The sequence below is a fragment of the Mytilus californianus genome, unplaced genomic scaffold (genome assembly GCF_021869535.1).
Source record: "Mytilus californianus isolate M0D057914Y unplaced genomic scaffold, xbMytCali1.0.p SCAF_3, whole genome shotgun sequence".
Lineage (NCBI taxonomy): Eukaryota > Metazoa > Mollusca > Bivalvia > Mytilida > Mytilidae > Mytilus > Mytilus californianus.
This window is the reverse complement of record NW_026262679.1, coordinates 24999152-25011702: the sequence shown is the minus strand read 5'-3', so window position 1 is coordinate 25011702 and position 12551 is coordinate 24999152. Positions and strand designations below refer to the sequence as shown.

Below are 12551 nucleotides of genomic sequence, written 5' to 3'. Positions count from 1 at the left end.
AAATAGGTAAGAATGACAATTTAAGACATTGAAACATTCAAAATTCAATTGAGTGTATGAAAGTCTGATTCTTTTTCAATTTATTCTATAGAAAATTTTAAAAGTGACTATGAATTTATTGCAAGAATATTTATTGAAAGAGTACATTTTTATTATTTTGACAACACATTTGTGGAGAGATATCTTGTATTGTTCTTGTATGCGTTGAGGCCATTTATATAGTTGACAGTAAAAAATACGCATGGGAGTTAAAAACGAGATGTGTTAAAAAAAAATTGCCATTATTAAAGAAAAAGTCCTGACTCATAATTTTTGCATATAGGAAAAAAATTAGGTAGTATAATATATTTTGTGGCCAAATGATGGGTTGTTAATGGGTGCGAGTCATTGTGACACTGATAAGGGGGTGGACAGAATTATGGGAACTATGGAATGAGAGGGCTGGAAATGGGAATTGGATAGATGAAAGCTGGAGTCAGGGTGGTGTTAACCGTGAGGAAAGGGTTGTTAAAACAGGGTTAATTCATGTTAACGAAAAAATAGGAGTGCAGAGGAATTACAGAATACGGAGTGAAGTAGGAGTTTGGGGGAGGGAACTGGGAATCAATGCTCCCTGTCCACCCCCTTACTGATAGCTATAAAAGAAAAGGGGTTGGGGTCATGTATGTAGAAGGAGCAATTCTGCAGGGGATGCGGACCACAGCTTGTTCTAGTTTGTGAACTGATAAATAAGAAGACGATTGCTGCCTAATGTAATACCGCTATCAAAATAAAAGAAAAAAAAACTAAAAAAAAAAAACAATGAAAACAATATATAATTTATACAATTTGTATCATGTAGACCAAAAGGAGAGAAATGGAGCATTTAATGACTGCAATAATTATCCGTTTTAAGAACGCATATGGCAGATGCACTAACCTCCTTGGAAGATTTTGGAAGAGCACAGCTTCCCATGGTTGGACTGAACGTCAGTCATCAGACATTCACAATTCATTGATGATGATGGAAGTTTAGAACCACCATGACTGGCTAAATATCCTTCGCCTAGTCAGCCCTACATAGCGCCTTTTAGTGATTTTAAAAATTTAATACGATAGTATAATTCCAAAACAACTTATATAAAATGAGTAAGTCTTTTAAAGAAGGTTAGAAATGATAAGCAAGGATGCAAATACTAAACTTAAGAACCTAAATAAATATCTTTAACAAATGAATTCAAAATAGCAATATCTATATAATTTAAAAAATATGTACTGAATAAGTGTCATGTAAATCGTTAAATATAGAAACACGGAATTTCTGTTTTTAAACAAGGAAAATAACAATTACATGATAAAAATATCTGCCAAATGTATTTAGAAACAATTTGTTTTTATTAACAATTACTAATTAGAGAAAAAAAACACACACACTGAAGATAACATGTGTATCAGTTGCAACAACTTTATTGTTAATAAACAACTGCAAACCAGTACGAGAAACAAACACTGGTTTGGAACAAACTATACACTACGAACGACAACTCGACCTAGTATGTTACTCTTATTTGTTGATAATATAAACAAAAATTGATTTAAAAAAAACGGTAATATGTAGCAATTAATAAAAATCAGAATGCCGTACTAAAAATCATCAGGAAATTGATCTGCTTTGCCGCCCGGAGATGCCGATAAGTGAACCTGTACAAAATCATGTTTTCAGGGGAAGTGATGAATTGTCCTTGCCAAAATAACAATTAATTCAGGTATCTAACATTGATTACATATATTGATACCACGATAATACATTGATAATATTGTCTTGTTAAATATACCTTATTGTCAAGGAATGCAGCAATAGTGTCGTCATCGACGGCCAAAGAAAAAAACCGTGATGATAAAGCATGCAATTCCGAAAATATTAAATTCTAAAATTGAGTTATCGTCCTTTTCGCGCCAGACGACTATTGAAAAGGCTACGATCAGAGGACATGAATGTACTCGTCCATGTCAACATAATAAAAAAATATGTCTTAGATACTTGAATTTTAAGAAAAAGAATGCTCTTAACTATGCATTACCTTCGTTGTTTCAACAACTATTTAAACGCTAAACAACGTTCAACGCTTAACAGAATTCAACGTTCAATGCTCAACGCTTTAAATAAATGACGTTTAATAGCATCACCGATCCTAAACAACGTGAAGCTCTTGCTAAGGAGTTGTTCGATGTCAAGAGTAACAACTTACAACAACGACTGGACAAACAAGGATTGAGTCGTGACCTTAACAAGTTTTATTAAACTCGTCGTAGAAGCACAAGAGAAAACGGCTTCTAAAATCACCAAGACGATTGAAGATCTCCCAGCGATTCTACCACTACCTGCATTGCCTTCTCCACCTCCTGAGTTTGCCGATCCATTACCTATCAAACCACCTACAAACATTGTTAACGTTGGTCCTCTAGCCGAACATTATTTACACCTTATGACTACTCATAACGCTGACAAAACCCTTGGTTTGCGTTCGGAACCCAAACAATTCTTAATTGGGAATTTAGAGGTCATGATCGATGGAGATGATCTCTTTGTAGATGGAGTAAGGTATAAAGGAACGCCTGGTTTATGGGAACTCATGGTGATGAAGCAACCCACGGATTATGCACCTGGTGATTTGGAGCACTATAGTGATATCTTGAAAAACACCGCTGCCATGTACCATGGCAACTGAGTTCTCTCCAGAACTCCTAAAGCGAGTAAGAGTTTTAAATGGATCAATATCGTCAAACCTATCTAAGTATGGTTATGGACTGCAACAACCCATGTTTCTACCTTCAGATTTTAACCAACTCCTCGATCGATTAGAGTCATGTATTGCTTCTAATCATGCTGGGAACAGTGGTGTATGCCATGAGATTGTAGCCATTCTCGATACCATGAAAAAGAGTGGTTTTATTAACAGCAAAGATTACAAGCAAGCTCATCGTAACCTTCTATTAATAAATGTTAATCATTAAGAAAGGATACACACGTAAATATGTTGCGGGTGGTAGTGGTCTGTTTGACACGATCGCTAATTTAGCTGGACGCGTGTTTACCTCTTCTACCGCAAAGGCTCTAGGAAGTAAAGCCATGACTGCTGCCACCAATGCAGCATTAAAAGGTGTGGAAAAAGGAGCTACCAAAACTGTGGATCATGTGGTTCGTAGAAAACCAAAAACAAAGACTCCTCGTCATCGTTTGAATAACATCATCTCATCCTCTAAAAGCAAAAAAACTCCTCAAGCCCGTTTAAACAACACCATTTCAGGTAGTGGTATTGCAACCATTCACGACTTCGTCAAACGTTATAAATAAATGAATGATATACTTAGTATCACAGAAAGTTTGTCTTTTGTTGAAAGTATTCAGGAATATCAAGTCCATGAATACTGGAGCATCCTTAAACACTTCAGGTTCTGAAATAAGAATCAACATTGAAACCCAAGATTTGTTTGCATCCAGCTGAAAGATATTTTTTGTTGGAAGGACGACTTCTGAAAAACGACGACACAGCGTATGCTGATGCAGATCTGGTCTCCCTTGTTAACAATAGTATCATGTATCTCTTCAAAAGCATCGGTTATAAACTGTCTGGTCAGCAGATTGAATACCTCAATGATCCAAGTATAGCGACTACTATCTTGGGGCTGTTGACGTATCCCGACGACTTTAGTAAATCGCGAGGTCTCAACCAATTGTGGTATAAAGATACAACGACTGACGCCGAGGCGGCTGATAACACTGGTTTTGCAGCTAGAAGTGGTTACATCATCGCAAAACCTACAACCAAAGGAATGTTTTCATTCGCCTTCCCTTTAAAACACATCTTTGGTTTCGCAGGAGATTATGATAAGATTGTGTATTGATTCAAACACGAACTCACACTCGTGAGAGACTCTGATGAAAACGCAGTGTTAAGAGCAGCAGTGGTAGATCCAGCAAAGATAGTATTAAGTAAACTATCCTGGTTCGGTCCCCTCCGATGACAACAAGATGAAATTATACAAAACATTCCAATGCAAAACTAAACTCAACTGTGGTTTCCGCATGAGGCAGTGCGCTTCCATATCTGTTCCCAAAAGTAGAGAATTCACTTGGCGACTCTCTGCCAAGAGTGGACGGGAGAAGCCTAGATACATCATCGTTGCCTTCCAAACCGATAAAAGTAACAACCAAGAACATAATGCAGCCGTGTTTGATCACTGTCGATTACAAAATATCAATGTCACCCTGAATGCTCAACGTTATCCAACCGTAGACTTTAACACCCTCTTCACCCAGTGTCAAGTATCTAGGGTGTACAAGGAAGTCGCCGATGATTTTCATAAAAAAATTTCCAACATGGATCATCTCGTTAGCAATAGTAACATCAACCCTTCTGACCTGATAGACCTATACCCTTTGTTCGTCATCGATGTGAGTCACCAGTCTGAAAAGTTGAGAGAGTCTTTGGTTGACTTTCAACCAGGGCAGAATTCGGACACAATGTTCCAGCGAACAATTACATCGAAGCCTTTGCAGTGGTGATCTCAGACTCACTCCTACAGTTCGAGTCTGATGGACAAAAGATGAACGTTGTGTTCTAAAGAAAAATGGATCATCACTTGTTACAACGCATCTTTGAAAATACAGCACCTAGGGAGGGTTTCTCTTTCATTGTGTCTGCTAATAAAAACAAAATCGATACCAGGTTCAATCCACCCATTCACTTAAAAAATGGAAAGAGTTATGAAATGGCTCTGGTCAACCTGGAGACTTACTACTCTTTCCCAAATTTTCATGCAGGGAACAATACCTTTCGTTATTCTAATGATAATGGTGCCATCTGGTCTACCGTTGCGTTAAACACTGACTCTTACTCTATCGAAAACATCAACAACGTGTTACAAAGAAATCTACAACTCAACAAACACCTCACCAAAATCCAGATCGGTGCTAATCACAGTACACTAAGGGCAACACTTAGTTAGAAACTATCAAGTCGATTTTAATGTTGCCAATAGCATCAATACAATACTGGGCTTTACGCAGAAATCTACAAATACGATCGAACTACAAACGGTTACACAGAGGGTGAGACCATAGTCAACATCATCAGCATCAACAACATTCTCGTAAATAGTGATATCATCAGTGGTAGCTTTGTCAATAGATCACAACAACCCACCATCTACAGTTTCTTACCAAATGTATACCCCGGTATGAAAATCATTCAAACTCCTAAAAACTTGGTCTATTTACCAATCACACTGAACACCATCAATCGCATGAGTGTTACTCTGACGGATCAAGATGGAACTCCCATCGATCTGAGAGGTGAACATTAAAGCATACGTGTTCATCTTCGTGAGATATAAACCACCTTAAAGCTAAAACAACTAATGACTTAATATGGAACACAACAACAGATGTTATTGGTGCGTGTGTAAATTAAACTCTGACGTTGACTCAGTATTTTGTCCCGTAGACAAACATTACCAATCCACATATTGTAAGTATTGGAGTAACATTACAGTAAAGGATTACATGGTAGATCATCAAAAGTACGTAGTGCTTCCCCAACCTTTTTGTTCGTTTGAATGTTGTTTAGCCTTCATTGAAGACAATACGCATGATTACACGTTTTTTAGGAGTAAAGCGTTAGTGTTAGACATGTTTAAACAAATCAGTAATGAACCCTTACCTTGTCACGCTAGTCATGGTATGATGAATTTAAAAAACTGTTTGTAACTAAAACGTATTACATGCAACGTGCTTTACTGTTAAAACCCCTTCAACACGAGTATGCTGTAGTGAAAAAACCAAAGTAAAAAACGGTTTGGTTTTTTACGGAATTAAACCAGTTCCCTAAATAAGAAATCTTCGTTAGGTATAAATAAATGAACTATCATACGCATGGTCTGAATTTGACACAAGGTCAAGCCCATAAATGACAGAAAGCAGTCAAGAGAATGGTTGTCCCTTTAATATTCGTTAATCGCATGCTAATTTAAAGGGGAACGATAAGATGTTGCTCACTCAGCGACAAAAACAAAAGATCGACAAGCTGGTAAAGGTGGTATGGTCTTGGAGTTAAGTGTAAAATAACTCAAACAAAACATGCGAAAGGAAGGTTGTTTTTGGGAATGTTAGCCGAATTAGCCATGCGAGCTCTTCCCATGTTAGCTAAAACAGTACTCCCCGTTTTAGGTGTAGGTGCTTTGAGTGGTTTAGGTAGTGCTGCCATGAGTAAAGCCGTTGGTTCTGGTCTCTACCTTAAACGATGAAGTAATGTTTGCATTTGTAAAAAACAAGGTAAAGGTCTATATCTCACCCCAGGTCAACTCCCTAACACCTATGGAGATGGGTTGTATTTAAAACATGGAGGTAAATTTTATAAAAATGATAAACATGGTAGTGGTTTGCTTTTAGGTCCCAATAGTCCTTTAAGTCAAGTTCCTCTTCTAGGTTGGTTGTTATAAATAAATGGATGACGTAGACTCTAACAAGCAAACGTATCGGGAAGACAAAAAACACCTTCTAGAGGTAGAGATGCTTAAATACACCAACATTTAAAAACATACAATAAACTAGACAAGGTGCTTTCCATCGCATTAGGAACCTGTTCTGTTCTACACGTTGTTTGTGCAACCAGTCCACTCAGCACTGCTGCAACAGGAATTAGTGACATAGAGTTTACAGGTATTGTTACATGTTTAGACTCCTACTACACTGAAAAACAACACTTACGACTCCCTAAGAAAAACACGTAACACACACCAATAATTTTTAATCTAGTGTTTGCTAGATAAATAAAATGCTTCGCTGAGCGCAGCTGGATACGACCGCAGAGATCCAACCCTGAACAGTTGGGGCAAAAATGGACACAATATTCGCGCTTGATACAGGTCTGAATTTGGATTGTAATTAAATATTGGACACATAATAGGTTTCTGACACAGAATAACTGTATTCAAAGAACTTAGAATTGGTTATATGATTTGAATTTATATTCAATTTTTTGCTTTTTTGCAATTCACCATGCTGTTGCGTATTGACCCCCCCCCCCCTTTTATTTTGCAAAAAAAAAAAAATATTTGAAGAAATTTTCTTTTTAATTTCTGAAATCTGAAATGAGAAAAAATTACCCCCCCCCCCCCCCAATTTTTTTTCACCTCCCCCCTTTTTCCTAAAAAAAATATTCTTTCCCTCAAGATATGGTCATAATCTCAATTCAAATTTCCAATGCAGTTTGCAACCATAATTACCAATTTAAATACATTATAAAAGTCTTAAAATAGAAAGAACATACATAATCATGGCTAAAATTAATATTCCTTTAATAGTAACTTCTAATAAAATGCTCCGCTGGGGCGCAGCTTGATACGACCGCAGAGGTCGAACCCTGAACAGTTGGGGCAAGAATGGACACAACATTCAAGCTTGATACAGCACTGAATTTGGATTGTAATTAAATATTTGACACAGCATAGGTTTCTGACACAGAATGAAAGTGATCTAAGAACTTAAAAAATTTTAATTTATCTATTCAAACCATATCATTATTATTTGCTTTTATATATAAATCAGAAATAACCAATTTAAAATGGAAAATTTTAAAGAAAAAAAAATGAAAAAAAAAATCCCCTCCAAATTGTTTGAACCCCCTTATGATTCATCACCCCCAAACTCAATCCCAGCCTTCCCTTTGTGGTTTGGTACCTTGCAGTACAATTTCAGAGATATCCATACACTTGAACACAGGTTATTGTCTGGAAACTAGAAAAATGCTTATTTTTGGCCCCTAATTCCTAAAATTTGGAGGCAATTATCCCCAAACTCAATTCCAGCTTTCCCTTTGTGATATGGAACCTTGTAGTACAATTTCATAAATATCCATACACTTACACACATGTTATTGTCATGAAACTAGAAAAATGCTTGTTTTTTGCCCCTTTTTGGCCCCTAATTCTTAAAATTTGGAGGCAATTACCCCCAAAATCAATCCCAGCATTCCCTTTGTGATATGGAACCTTGTGATACAATGTCAGAGAGATCCATAGACTTACACACAAGTTATTGTCATGAAACTAGAAAAATTCGTAAGGGTTCCGCGGAACCCAGTGTCTCGCCTACTTTTGCTGTTAATCGCAGGCTCAACAAAAATGAGTTAAAAAATTAATAAAAATATTCCTCTCTATACTATCTTTTGATTGTATGTAGCTTCTGTCCAAGTTTGGTAAAAATCCAGGATGGTTTTTGAATCTAATAAATGTTTTTAAAACTTTAACTGCAGACTGTATGTAAAGTTAACTGGAAGAAAAACTAAGTCCATTTATAAGTAAAATACGAAAAATGGAACAAAATTTCCTTCTAGATACTAGCTTTTGATCATAAACAAGCTTCTGTCCAAGTGTGGTACAAATCCAGGATAGTTTAAGAAAGTTGTTAAAATTTTAAAAACTTTAACCACAGAGTGAATGTAATGTTAACTGGCAGAAAAACTAAGTCCATTTATAAGTAAAATACGGAAAAAATGGAATTTTTTTTTTACAAAATTTACTTCTGGATACTATCTTATGATCATAAACAAGCTTCTTTCCAAGTTTGGTAGAAATCCAGGATAGTTTAAGAAAGTTATTAAAATTTCAAAAACTTTAACCACAGAGTGAATGTAATGTTTCCTGGCAGAAAAACTAAGTCCATTTATAAGTAAAATACGGAAAAAATGGAATTTTTTTTTACGAAATTTACTTTTGAATATAATCTTATGATCATAAACAAGCTTCTGTCCAAGTTTGGTAGAAATCCAGGATAGTTTAAGAAAGTTATTAAAATTTCAAAAACTTTAACCACAGAGTGAATATTTGTGGACGCCGCCGACGACGACGACGACGACGACGCCGACGGAATGTAGGATCGCTATGTCTCGCTTTTTCGACAAAAGTTGAAGGCTCGACAAAAATGCTTGTTTTCTGCCCCTTTTTGGCCCCTAATTCCTAAAATTTGGAGGCAATTACCCCCAAAATCAATCCCAGCATTCCCTTTGAGATATGGAACCTTGTGGTTCAATGTCAGAGAGATCCATACACTTACACACAAGTTATATCTGGAAGTTACAAAAATGCTTATTTTTGGCCCCTTTTTTGCCCCTAATTCCTTAACTGTTGGTACCATAACCCCCAAAATCAATCCCCACCTTCCTTTTGTGGTATTGAACCTTATGGTAAAATTTCATTGAGATCCATTCACTTAAACTAAAGTTAGAGTGCGAAAACTAATGTGACTTCGGACGACGACGACGACGACGACGACGCCAACGTCATACCAATATACGACCACAAAAAATGTTTTGCGGTCGTATAAAAATTAATTGACAGCTAATCACCTCAAGACAATACAACATCTTTATGCATAATTTAAAAGCAATGTAAGGGAGGTAATCCAATTTTTTAAATACTTTAAATGTATTTGGATAACCTCCCTTACACTGCTTTTAAATTGTCCATTAACCAGGAAACCCTTGTTATTCCCCCTTTTTTGCCCCTAATTCCTAAACGGTTTGAGCCATAACCCCCCAAAGTCAATCCTTACCATCCCTTTGTGGTATGGAAACTTGTGGTATAATTTCAGAGAGATTCATACACCCTTCCACAAGTTATTGTCTGGAAACTAGAAAAATGCTTATTTGGGCCCTTTTTTTGGCTCCTAATTCCTGAACTGTTGGTACCATAACCCTCAAAATCAGTCCCAACCTTCCTTTTGTGGTATTGTACCTTATAGTAAAATTTTATAGAGATCCATTCACTTAAACTAAAGTTATTGTGCGAAAACCAATGTGTCTTCGGACGACGACGACGACGACGACGACGCCAACGTCATACCAATATACGACCGCAAACATTTTTTGCGGTCGTATAAAAATGAATTGGACTTCACTGGGGGGTGTCCTTCATAAAAAAACTGTTTATACGTAAAGGTTAATGAGTGAGGTGAAAATCCTTTGAGGTTAGTAATCAAGTTAATGGTGTCGTCGTTAATAAAGTTGTCTTGGCAAAGTAAAGCGTGGTAAGTATGAATCACTAACCAATGGTGTTGTTTTTGTTTTATAGAACAATTAAACCGTGGTAAAATTCTAGTGTACAATACTAACATGTATTGGTAGACACAAAGTAATATGGTGGGGTAATTACGTATAAACTGAGAAAACCACTTTGTTTTTTAAAAGATTTGGGTATTGCATATTTACTTCTACCATTGGAAAGGGGTGATATAAAAAAAATAATACATCAAGTACTTGAAACACAGACTGTGGTATTGTTTTACATGGCATAGTGTAATCTACCTCATAGTTCTTAAATTCATGGTGTAATATGGTTAGGTCATTTTTCCATTTTACAGACATTCTATTTCGTAAAAAAGCCATCCTAGTATAACTATTATTAACTCATTTCTTTATGATGTCTTCTCAGTTTTCACCACTATTTTTTTAATCTAGTGTTACCTAGATTAAAAAATGAATGGGTATTCATTCATACTTACATTCTAACCAATTCGTATGAAAAATACTCTTGTTTAGTCTTTTTACTGATTTTAATCCCTGTACTTCTTACAAAGGCACCTTCCAAGGGTTCCTTCTCTCTGTTTAACGCACTGCAAGCCCACACCCTTGTCGTGTCCTTTTCCCTAGCTTTCAAGGTAAGTATACTACTCTTATCAAACTTGCCATCTACTTCTTTCACTTCTACAATTTGGTAAATAACCCCGGTGGGAAGGTCTTTCCATTTTAAAATTTCTTCATTTTTTTGTTCCTGTACCTTGTCTTCAAACGCATTAACACTCATAAAGTCATTATCAAAAGAAGCCATCATAATATAATACTATAGTACTCAAGTCTTTATAGTTAATTTTTTTTCAATTTTTCATCTAAAACGCATTAGTCACTGTCACTATCACTGTCACTATCACTATCACTGTCACTATCACTATCACTATCACTTTCAATAAATGCTAATAACATCCGTGAATTCTGTCGACGAGTCTGATTTTGTATTAAATTGAAAATGGGTTGTCTGTAAATTTCATACATCATGATATCAAAAAACTCATCGTCAGTATACCCAAATTTGTCTTGAAGGGTGTAAAGAATTCTAATTAACTCTAGTGGGTCTAACTTTTGTATGTTAGAGAAATTATGATAATCTATCGCTAATAAATGAGTCCAAAGACACACTTCTGCAGAAACATTCTCATCTATGTCTACTATATCTCCATATTCATAAAAAAAAATCCTCATCATATCCAATACCATCATAAAAATCTTAAACCTTCATTAAGTTTATGTGATAAAATAGTGGGCGTTGTTCAAAAAAAGGAAATGTCCTTTTGTAAGAGTTGAGGTAAGTCATCTCTATCAAGATCAGCGTCAATAATTTTTCTTATGCAACATTGTAGTATGGTCATCATCTTTAGTTATACTTAGAATCTTTATTGTCTTTATTTCAATTTTTATGACTCAAACGAGTTGACCTTGTTTGAATCAATTTGATTTTTTTACAAAGTGCGATTTATCCCTCCCTTAGACAATATACTTGTATCTACGTTGGCCATTCTTTTTCATGAAACAAAGCAGGACCATTTTTTAAATTTGTCTTTTAGTTAAGAATGAGTAAAATTTGTGAAAAGGGTAGAAAAGTCAAATGTTTTAATTCCATTGCACTCAAACAGATCCTTAGAACTTTTAAGTATCCACATCTGATTCACACCGTCCCTAGTGTAGGTAGTTTTACAATAACCTTGAAGCCCGGCTTTGATTGCTGATAAAATTGATGTAAAAAATGTAGAAAGAGGTTTCGTGGATCACTTGGAAGACCCTGCAAATTTACGTTGTTTGTAAAGAAACTTAAGTAATTTAGGCATCCAATACAGTGAAGGAAGATCCAGTTCTTATCACTGGTTGAAATTCCAAAAGGAACATAGAAGAGACCTATGATTATTCGGGATTTCCTCCTTGGTAAGTGTCGTGGGGGTATATGTTGATTTTCCAAATGAATTGTCAATACCCTATCCCTTTTTCAAACAGTTTATGAAAGGTAGCACTCCACAGTTAGGTGTGTAGTTTCGCATTTTGGTTTCTGGTTGATTTTTTTAATTATGAAAGCTAGTGCGAAATAAAAGTAATTTTTGGATAGCTGAAGATTAATATAGCCTTCAAAGTGGTTAAGGTGGTACCAAACACTTTGACTAAAATTAATTTGGCTCTTTTAATTTTCATAAAATTTTGACAAAATATTTACTTTGACCCTTTGACAAAAATATAAAAATTTCAAAAAACTTGAACCACAAAAAAAATTTTAATGGATATATAGCAGTTTGAAAAACACTAATTTTGATCATTGAGAAGCTTAATATTTCCTTAACAATAGAATGTGATTAAAACGTTCAGCTGATTTTTACAGAGTTATCTCTCTGTAGTGTTATCTACAACTTAAATATGAACATCAAGATTGCGTAACGTATGTATTATGGGCTGTTTTCTGTTGGACAGTCCGTA

The 12551-nt window shown here is 35.6% G+C and overlaps 1 protein-coding gene and 1 long non-coding RNA gene across 2 annotated transcripts in view; both read right to left on the bottom strand.

Annotated features, from left to right (window-relative positions):
• Window positions 1-12551, bottom strand: part of LOC127734203 (uncharacterized) — a 55781-nt gene that overhangs the window by 21886 nt on the left and 21344 nt on the right. The window lies entirely within an intron of this gene.
• LOC127734205 (uncharacterized) lies at window positions 7607-9432 on the bottom strand. Its single transcript, XR_007997465.1, has 2 exons — window positions 9059-9432; window positions 7607-8031 (listed from the first exon to the last, which is right to left on the bottom strand). It is a non-coding gene; the product is annotated as an uncharacterized LOC127734205 (long non-coding RNA).